Below are 8,242 nucleotides of genomic sequence, written 5' to 3'. Positions count from 1 at the left end.
GGGAACCTCCCCCCTTGATCACTAATTGAGAAAATGCCTTACAGCTGGATCTCATGGAGGCATTTCCCCAACTGAAACTCCTTTCTCTGTGATAACTCCAGCTGTGTCAAGTTGACACAAAGCTATCCAGTACACCTATTGCTGTCTCAGGTCCTGTGCACGATTGGATTGGAACAGAAGTTGTGTTCCACTCACCAGTGATCCTAAGATCACTTGGGCAGTCTGCTAGGGACTGTGGGGGTGTCCACCGAATTCACATCCTAGGTGACCCGGTTTTGGTGCAGACAGGAAGCACTTTTATTTTTCCAGAAGATATGTGTCCTTCTTAAAGATTCTTGTTTCTGAAGATGTGTATGTTTGTGAGTGTGGGTTCATGTGTACCACAGTGTATGTGTATGGAGGTCAGAGGACAATCTTAGTGTTGGACCCTAGCTATTAACATGTTTGAGGCAGGGTCTGCTCTTGTTCACTGCTATATACCAGGTTGCTGTCTCTGCTTTCAATAGGGTGGGATTACAATGAATTGTGTTCCTACATCTGGCTTTATGTTGCTTTGGAGATTTTAAACTCAGGTCCTCAAGCTTTTATGGCAAGTGTTCTATCTACTGAGTTATCTCTATGGCCTATAAAGTATCCCCCAAGTCAATCATTTCCTTCTGGGGAGACAAGAGTAGAGACTTAAACTAGGATGTCAAACATACCAGGTGAGTGCTTTACAACTGAGTTTCAGCCCTTACATTTATTTGGATTTTAATAATTCTCCTTGACCTTTCCTTGTCTTTTGTCTTCTGCTTCCTCTTGTGCCTTATCTCTTCTCCTTTTTATATCTCCTTAGCTGTTTCTTGCTTCTGTGGTCTTCTCTCAGGATGTTCATCTTCTTGGGTTCTCTGCCCATTTTGTATGCTAGCAGGATAACTTCTCTCACCTCATTGATACCAAAAATTATGCTAAGACATATTCCCTTTTTTCCAAGACAAATTTTCTTTGTGTAGACCAGAATGGCCTTAAACTCAGATATTCATGCCTCTGCCTCCCAAGTGCTAGGATTAAAGGCATGTGCTACCACCCAGCCAAGACCTAATCTTATACACTTGTGGTTTAACAAATGCGTAGGATATGAAGAGCATTTGGAATTAACTTTTTTCCTCTTCTCTGGTACAGGATAAGAGGAGAGCAAGATCAGGACCATGCTTCTTATAGCTCCATAACTACATGGAAGGCTATAACCAAAATAATTGGCTCTCTGGGTAAACTCTCCACATCAAGTTTCCATGTGGAGAGGGAGAGGGGGCAGGGAGGGGGAAGAGGAGGGGAAGGAGGAAGTGGAGGAGGAGGAGGAAGGAGAGAGAAACTGAGAAAAGAGGATACTGTGAGAGGGGGGCAGAGATGACTGAAGTAATTGAGAAAAGAATCATAGGCAGGCAAGAAATCTGTATGATAGTGTGATAGTTTGTATATGCTCGGCCCAGGGAGTGGCACTATTAGAGGGTGCCCTGGTGGAGTAGGAGTGCCCTATTTGGAGTAGGCATGTCACTGTGGGTATGGGATGTTAAGACTCTCATCCTATCTATCTGGAAGCCAGTATTCTGCTAGCAGCCTTCAGATAAAGATAGAGATCTCTCAGCTCTTCCTGCACCAGGCCTGCCTGGATGCTGCCTTGATGATAATGGACTGAACACCTCTGAACCTGTAAGTCAGCCAGCCACAATTAAATGTTGTTCTTATAAGAGTTGACTTGGTTGTGGTGTCTGTCCACAGCAGTAAACCCCTAACTAAGAGACAGCCTGCCAACAATATGGAGTCAAATAGTCTGTAGTCAGCATAACATAAAGTCAATCAGAGTTTACTAACATGTTTGTGGATGGATGCAGTGTTTGGAGAATTATGAATTCTGAGTTTGTAGGTATCATGCAAGAAGCAGTTTTACTGAGTACAGGTCATTTAAAATTCTGATTGGCATCTCCTTTGTTGAAAAAGGTACCTGGCATAGTTTGCAACTGAGTTTATCACAGGATATAGGCTGTGCAAATGTCTGTCTGAAATGCAGCTTTGTGGGGCATCAACTTTTGAGCTTGCAAGAGGTAGCATCGGTTTCAGGTCAGAGTTCTGTTCTTAAATGATCAGTAGAGAACAGAGAAGACATTGAGGTGACCTTGCTGAGGGTCTAAAGCGGCACTGAAGTCTTCTCTATGATTAAGTGAGCCGAATCTTAGATTAGCTAAAAGCAGTGCGGAAACATAATGAGTTCACTTATTTTGGAGCATTTAATAACAGTTATAGACAGTTATGTGATCAGGCGGAGTTATGACTTATTCATTCTTTCACTGCTATTAAAATTACTGCATTTGAGGTTTTTAAAGTCATTGAAATAAAAAAGTCTGATTTATGTTAGGAGAATTTAGCTTGCCCTTTGGTCTCTCAGTTTTTAAATGATATAATTAGACTTTTTAAAGACCATTCTAAAAGCATTATTAGCATTTTGTATAACAGAAAGTAAATGCATGTTTTGTGGATAGTTTAATTTTAAAAGGCATAATAATACTTGAGTCAGACAGTGATATTCATAGATTATTAAGGAAAGATTTTTTTGTATGGAATTTCTCAAAAGGCAATTGTATAATTTTAGTAATAGACTGTATAGAATACATGTGAATTTTTTCGTGTGTACACACACATATGCTCTTTCTCAAATGTACTCTCTAATTCCATTCTGAATGGACATTACAAAAGCATGTGAATAAAACAACACAGCATTTCTGCCATTTGGGAAGGAAAGGATGGAAAGAGAAAGTACCCAAGGATGTATTAACTCATGACCTTTAGCATATTTCCCCAGAAATTACAGAGCCATTTATCAGCCTGGGGTTAGGGTAGGAGCTGCTTTAATAGTAACAAAGAGATTTGCAGGTGTTTGGAATTAGCAGTAGGTAGACAACAATCATTAATAAATCAGTTCAGAGGAATATGAAAGTCCTGTTGATGCATTAACATCTTGGTTGGATGCTGTGCTTAAACTTACACATTTAATTATCCACTGTTCAAATATATACAACTACTTCTTCTGTGTGTTTTATTACACAACACACAGGCAAATAATATCTCATCATAAAACAGGCTACTTAAGTGCTGATTTCAGTTGGACACTGCATTATCCAACTGTAGATTACTTTATCAATAAAACTGAGCTGATTGCAGTGTGCTTAAATAACAGCTACTTGTGCCCCGTGTATGTGTTCTGCACACAGTTTGTATCTTTTCTAGAGACTCAAAACAGTGCAGTATGTAATTAATGAAGAAAGCTGATAAGCATATAACTAAGCGACGAATGTAAGGAAGCCCTTTTAATAACCAGCAGAGAGATTTGACCATGTAACTAAATGGGTAGTCTGAGTTGCACCTGTTAAAATGTGACCATACACACTTTCAGAGACATTAATATAAGCGAGTGGATGTGGCTGTATTTATACTGTCTCAATTTCTATAGCTGTAATAATTTAGTTACTGAGTTTTGCCTACTCTATTAGTGATCTTCCTCTGGTGAGTCCTTTGCTAGTCTGAAATAGCCAAGTCATCTATTTTGTGTGTCCTACTTTGTTAATTGACAGGAAGAGGTGTCACATAGTTTACAGGTGTGGGAGGTCATGTTATTCTGGTGACAGCTGAGAGGTCAGGATCGGTGAGCAGCCGCTTCCAGAGACTTCACAGCCCCAGTGCTATTTGAGGCTCTTTGGAAAACAGTCATGGCTTCCTGACAGTGATGTGAGCCTCCACCTGGGCTGTTGCCAAAGAGACAGGAAGGGCTGGGAGCCGGATACACATCAGCCCACTGACTGGACTGAGGGTGCAGGGCAGGGCTGCCAGGAGCTCCAGTTCATGCAGTGCAGAATTCTGTCCAGTAGAGACTGAATTCCATGTGGTAAACATGCTGCTTACAATTTAGACTTGAACTACGACCTCAGAGGTGAGAGGCTGACACTTCATCCACTGAGCCATTTAGCCTTTCCCTTTGAAGGGAGATTGATTTTTAAAAAAGCTATTAACCTTCGGTGATTTATCTCATTAGATCATCTTCATTTTCTTCTGCTTATAATAAGACTACATCATATAGTTTTATCCCTCAGTTAATTCAAGACGACTCTGAAAGGGAAATACAAGGGATACATAGAGAAGGGAGAGATATATTAGAAAATTATTAGTGATGCTGGACTGAAATGTTGTGGAAAATAAAAGAAACAATAAAGGCTATTGCAGATCTCAGAGGTATAGTGCCTTAGACATCATGATACTCTGCAATCTGGTTTTACAGAGCAACTTCTGTGACATATCAATTCCAGGTCCAAACACTATGCTAACAATATAGGCATTGCTTTCCCTTTTTGGTGTGAAGACAAAGAGGAGAGGTTTCTCTCTCTCTCTCTCTCTCTCTCTCTCTCTCTCTCTCTCTCTCTCTCTCTCTCTCTCTTAATTTCTTAATTTTTTTCTTTCTTTCTTCCTTTCTTTCACTTTCACTGATGAAAATATAAGCCAGGGAACCAGTGGTAATCAATTCATGCTGAGTATATATTCAGAGGTGTTCAAGAAACAGCAATTTTCAAGGAAATTGCATTAAAACACATTCTGTTCAGAGCCTGAAATTAGACATTTTATCTATTTTTACTCAAAAATGTGAAAAACGTATTGAGCTATCCTGCATTGCTGTCTTATCCCAAATTCCTTTAAAGTGAACCAGACACCCATTGGTGGCTTCCCGGACTGAATGGTAGTTGATTTATTGTGTTCCATTGATTGAGTTTCTACTTTGGAACCAGTGTTACATTTTGTGAATAATGTGTTAGCATTAGTGACTTTAATTCATTCTCCACAACTTTATGACAGACAGTAATTTACATTTCTTCTGGAGTACCTGATAGCAAAAGAATTTGTGGCATTTCATTTTTTTTTCAAGCATATTCAAAGGCTGAGCAAGAATAGCAAATGTAAGCACCATGTATTAGCAACATAATCTGTCTCAGGCGTGTGAGATCTCCCCAGCTCACCTGCTCTATCCTAACACTCAGGTATGTACACTGAAAGCTAAATTACAAGCTTATAATAACTTGTGAGTATTTGGTCAGCCTAAGCAGCCATATGCCTAATTCTCTGTCATTTTCGGGGCTTATTAAACACTTGTGTTTGAAACGCCTTTTGTTGTAGGTACTGTTAGTTTATATAAGTTGGTGTTTGGGCAGGTGAGGCTAGCTAAATAATGACAAGTTCTGACAGCTGATTTCTAAAGAAACTGAAGAAGCTTAGCTCCTCAGGCCTTTGTTCTCCATTTCCTGAACTGGTTAGCAGGACTCCAGGCAAGACAGTTTGAAACTGGAGAAAGAAAAAGATTAGAAAAATATGTGTGGCAATGGAGTCACATATGTTTGTGTGTTTTGAGTGAATGACAGTGATGATAAATGTACTGTTTGGTAGCTCAGTGTAAAATCTCCTTCTATGTATGTCAAAGTCCATAGAACCTAGGGTTGAAGTGGATTGTTTCTAATTTTTGGTAGCATTGAGTCAACCCCTTCCTCTTTTGTTAGATAAAATGTTACTTCAATTTCCTTTTCATACCCGGAACAATCTTAGGGATTTTTTCTTTTTTTTTTGCAAAATGAGTATTGATGAAGAATTTGAAAATGGAAGGGAGGTAGGGCTTAGAGTGAAGAAACCAAGTCTGTAGCTCAAAACTGTGACCCAAGAACCCCAAATGTCTGTCAACTCTGAGAACTGCAAAAGGCCTTGAGGGCCATGGGAGGGAGCAGGGGTGGGTGGGCCTGCTGCCTCCTCCCTCCAGCTTTTCCCTGGTTTTAGGAAAGTGTCCTAGTTAGAGTGACTTTTGCTGTGATCAAAACCCCACAGCCAAAGCAACTCAGGGAAGAAAGGATCTATTTGGCTTACATGTACACATCACTGTTCATTATGGAAGGAAGTTAGGACAGGCACTCAAATAAGGACAAGAACTTGGAGGCAGAAGCTGATGCAGATGCCACAGAAGAATGCTGCTTACTGGCTTGCTCTTCATGGTTTTCTCAGTCTGCTTTCTTATAGATTCCAGGACCACCAACCAAAGGATGGCATTACCTACATAGGCTGGGCCCTCCCACAAAAACCACTGATTAATAAAATCTCCTACAAGCCTGCCTACATTCTGTTCCTACTGAGGCATCTTGTCAATTGAGCTTTTCTCCTCACCAATGACTCCACCTTGTGTTGAGTTGACACAAAACTAGCCAGCTAGCACAGGAAGGTTCTGGGTTGCTTGGGTTCCACACTCACCTTATCTTTTTAATTTGGAATTCACAATCGAAGCGTTCTGCCCATTCTGCTCCCTTCACTTGCCCAACTTGAAACTTTCTGAAATGCTCCGTCCTATCAAATTTCCTCAAAGGGCTGATTTCCATGATGGCAGCAGAACCTTGGAATTTGTGTGGTTGTTGGTTATCTCTGCTACTTTACATATCAAGAAAAAGGAGGAATGAAGGTGAGGATGGCAAATAAAAAACAGAGCAGTTTCTCTATATCTGTGAATTTTAGAATGTAGAATTTTTTTTTAACATGATGAGTTCTTTATATTTGTCAACTCATGTTACCACATCTTATTTAAAACTGTAGACAAAGCTTATACCACTTTAGCATATTAAAGTGATCTTATGATACAGACATCTGCCAATCCATGTTTAGTGTGGTATCATTTACAACAGCCATACTATGGAATCAGTCTATGTACCCACAAATAGACTAATACATAAGTGTGGTGCATACACACAATTATTAGTCATCCATAGATAAAAATGAAATATTTTTATTTTCAGGAAAACAGATCCAAGTGGAGATGATCATATTCTGTGAGATAAGCCTATCTCAAAAATATAAAAGGTAAGGTTTTCTGTAATGCGTGGAATCTGGAGGGATCACATGAAAGTTCAATGGGGACTGCTTGAAATGATGCAATGAGAGAGGAGCAAGGGGAACAGGAAACCATACATGGGGAGATGATGATGATGATGATGATGATGATGATGATGATGAGCACACACAAAATACATGTATGCAAATGTGACAACAGCATAGTTTACCTAACACAATTATATACATTAAAATATAGTAAAAGAAAACCCAGCTCATAAATAACAAAATCCAAGAGTTACATTTTCTCCTAATTTTTAAATGGTCTATAACACAGAAATATATAATAGTGAAATTATTTTGGTAATGGTCATTAAATAAGTGAATTAACTGATCTAGCATCCTAGGGATAAAATGATATGGCAATCAAAATATTAAGTTATATTAGGCAATAATTAGAAAGTGAGGAAAAAAAACCAGAAAGCTACATAGGTCTCAATTTTTGGCATATTAACCAAAGGTATGTAATTTACTCCTCTCTGCCTGCACTCATTAAAAGATTCTAGTAGTTCTGTACTGCTAGGTATTTTAAAATCTAGTTACAATCAGTAATAAATGTAGACAATTGACTCCCAATGATCCAAATCAAACATATCCCTGAACTGTATTTTGCATGACAGAACTTCCTGGGGAGATGCAACACACAGCTCTGTCTACTCACTCAAACAGAAAATCCACTGTAGCCCAAAGTATGAATAACACCAAAGTCTAACTTGGTGAACCAATGAGTTTTATTGGGGTTACTTATGGGAATATGTTGAGGGGTTACTTACAAGGTCAGAAATGATTCATAGACAGCTGCATCACCAAAGACCATATAGCATGGGTGACAGCTCACAAAAGCTGGGATAGAGCACCCTGTACGACCTGTAGTTAACTCAGTAAGTTGGACAGTGTCCTTTCCACGTGCCTCAGTTGGTCTAAATCTCTTTCAGGCAGCTCAGTTGTTTTTTCTTTTTTTCTTCTTCCAAGCAGCTGGTCTCAGAGTCTTCTTTACAGTTTAGCTTCATTTTTGTCTTGAGAGGGACTCTCAGCTTTTATTGTTTACTCAAGGAGAGCAGGTCCTAATGGATCTGGTCAGTTTCAGGGACTTCCTGAAGCTATTTTGCCGTGTTTTGCTTCCTGCTTCAAGATTTCTCTGCAGGATGTAATGTTTCACTCTTAGAGAAAACTTATGTAGCACTGTGCCACCACTGTTTATTTGATACAAAAACAAAAATAAAAACCAACCAACCAACCAACCAACCAACAAAAAACCACAAGAGAGTTTGATGAACAAAGTCTCCGTCTAATGTGTTTGTAGAGT

This window comes from Mus pahari, chromosome 3 (assembly GCF_900095145.1).
Source record: "Mus pahari chromosome 3, PAHARI_EIJ_v1.1, whole genome shotgun sequence".
Classification (NCBI taxonomy): Eukaryota; Metazoa; Chordata; class Mammalia; order Rodentia; family Muridae; genus Mus; species Mus pahari.
The sequence above is the reverse complement of the archived record's forward strand: the minus strand, read 5'-3'. Positions refer to the sequence as shown.